The 2,393-nt window shown below is 41.5% G+C and overlaps 1 pseudogene; it reads left to right on the plus strand.

Annotated features, from left to right (window-relative positions):
* Positions 1-279: 279 nt before the first annotated feature.
* Positions 280-1,648, plus strand: LOC122890919 (annotated as a pseudogene).
* Positions 1,649-2,393: the final 745 nt, after the last annotated feature.

Here is a 2,393-nt window from a genome sequence, read left to right on the forward strand (position 1 = left end):
CACATATATGGTCAATTGCTTCAGGGAAGTTGCAAGGGCAATTAAATGGCAAAAAGAATAGCCTTTTCAGTGAATGTTTACACGCAACAGAAATGAAGTTCAATCCGCAATTACACCATATACAAAAATTAACTCAAATGCATCACAGAGGGTTCACAGCTCTTTGCTTTCCCGCTAGTGTGCTCCTTCAGAGTCATTGCTGATTCATAGAGCTTGAAGGATACATTGGCTTTTTGTTTCAACAAAACTTAAAACTTAGAAACAAAACAATGTAACAGTATGGTTAAAGGTAATTTTGAAGAAGTTCTCAGTAAGGAGGTGACTAAATTCAACCGGCCACAGAACAAACAGAGATACTACTTTGTTAAACAGTTAGTAGGTCAGGTGCCTGGGTGGCTCCGTGGATTGGGTGGCTCCGTGGATTAAGTCTCTGCCTGCAGCTCAGGTCATGATCTCCGGGTCCTGAGATCAAGTCCTGCATCAGGCTCTCTGCTCAGCAGGGGGCCTGCTTCTCCCCATCTCTCTCTGCCTGCCTCTCTGTCTACTTGTGATCTCTGTCAAATAAATAAAATCTTAAAAAATAAAAAATAAAAAAGTTAGTGGATCAATATCAGCCTCAGAAGGTTGCAGATTTGGGCTTTAGGGTTTTAGTGATGCCACATTTAGATGGACACTAAAATTCCATTGTTGGATTGAACATGTTGGAGTTGATATTATTGCTGCCAATTCCCTACAATGGGAAGGGACTAAATTGACTCCAACAATGGGCGAACAGTGGGGGATTATCTAGCTCCTCCAGACCTAGAGTTGACTATAATCGTGTGTCGCTGCTCTGCTATTCAGAAAGACTCGTTTGCTTGGATTTGACTTGATAACATGTATTGAATTGATAGAACACTTAGATCCCGGATATCTGGCCAAGTTTCCTGAAGTCATATTTGGGTACTTTTCTCCAGGTATGGTTGTCAACAGCACACCAAACTCTAAATTCAATCCCATTTCCGCCTTCAACCTTTAGATATCCAGATGACAAATCTGAGTGGAACAGAATGCAGTTTCAGACATGGGCTTTGGCTGTGGCCAGTCTCTACAGTGACTCTGTCAAGTTTACCAGTGTGGGCGCTCCACCAGCAAGAGTTGAGCATGCTGGATACTGTACCCAGTTAGGGGTCTTCCAGAAAAACATAGCAAAGGCAACTGATTTGTGCATTTCAGAGCTCCCAGAAACATGTTTATAAAGCTGTTTTTACCCTCATACCCGAGTTTACAGCAAAAAGAATACCTCCAGCTTGTTCTGAGTGTTGAGGTGTTAAAAGAAGTCAACTTTATGAAACTCCGGTTTCTCCTGGATCCAAAGAAAAAGGAGAGTGGCCGAGTGGTACCAGAAAGCACAGATTAACCCTCACGGAAGCTCAAAGAGCCCATACAGAGCAGTCCCTCAAAACTTACAGTGCGGGAAAGAAGTTTTCTGTACCCCCAAGAAAGACTCACTGGTTATCCAGAGGTGAACTGCCCAGTGGAGAGCATGGAGAAGCTGAGAACACTGCTTGCTGAAGCAATTCGACTGAACAGGTATCAGACCGCAGTGCAGGTGGACTTGATTACCATACATGAAACCTCCTTGGGTCTTCATGATAGGCTCATGTAGACAACTTTGTGTAGTCTAAGTTAGGCAACTTAGTTTTGCACTTCTCTAACCTTGTTTTTATTTTTCATATGCTTTTGCGGGGTGATGGAGGGTTCATAATGTGCTTGTTCATGTTTCTGTTAGACCCATGTTGAATGTGACTTTAAAAAATTTTAAAGCAAATTGGATTATCAAAAATTTTTCCCAGGACGGGGGTAGGGGGTAGTGCATAAAAGATATAAATGTAAATCCTATGTAAAATGTAAAACCTTAAAAGAAAACAAAGGTAAATGGCCTTGGGTAAGGCAAAGATTTCTTAGATATGACAATAAAAGATACAGTCCATAAAAGAAAAAACTGAGGGGCGCCTGGGTGGCTCAGTGGGTTAGGCCGCTGCCTTCAGCTCAGGTCATGATCTCAAGGTCTTGAGATCGAGTCCCGCATCGGGCTCTCTGCTCAGCGGGGAGCCTGCTGCTTCTCTCTCTCTCTCTGCCTGCCTCTCTGCCTACTTGTGATCTCTCTCTGTCAAATAAATAAAATCTTTAAAAAAAATTAAAAAAAAAAAGAAAAAACTGATAAACTGGACTTCATAAAAATGAATGTATGCTCTTCTTTTTTTCAAGTTTGAGATATTTTTTAAACAATGTAAAACTGCAACATAGCACATCAAGATGACTCTGAGCATTCAGACGGGAAATAGTTCTTGGTCAAGCAGGAAATTATACAAATGACTTCTGGAAGACCTTCATTCTAAGTAGTTTTATAG

Source organism: Neovison vison, chromosome 12 (genome assembly GCF_020171115.1).
Source record: "Neovison vison isolate M4711 chromosome 12, ASM_NN_V1, whole genome shotgun sequence".
In the NCBI taxonomy this organism is placed as follows: Eukaryota; Metazoa; Chordata; class Mammalia; order Carnivora; family Mustelidae; genus Neogale; species Neogale vison.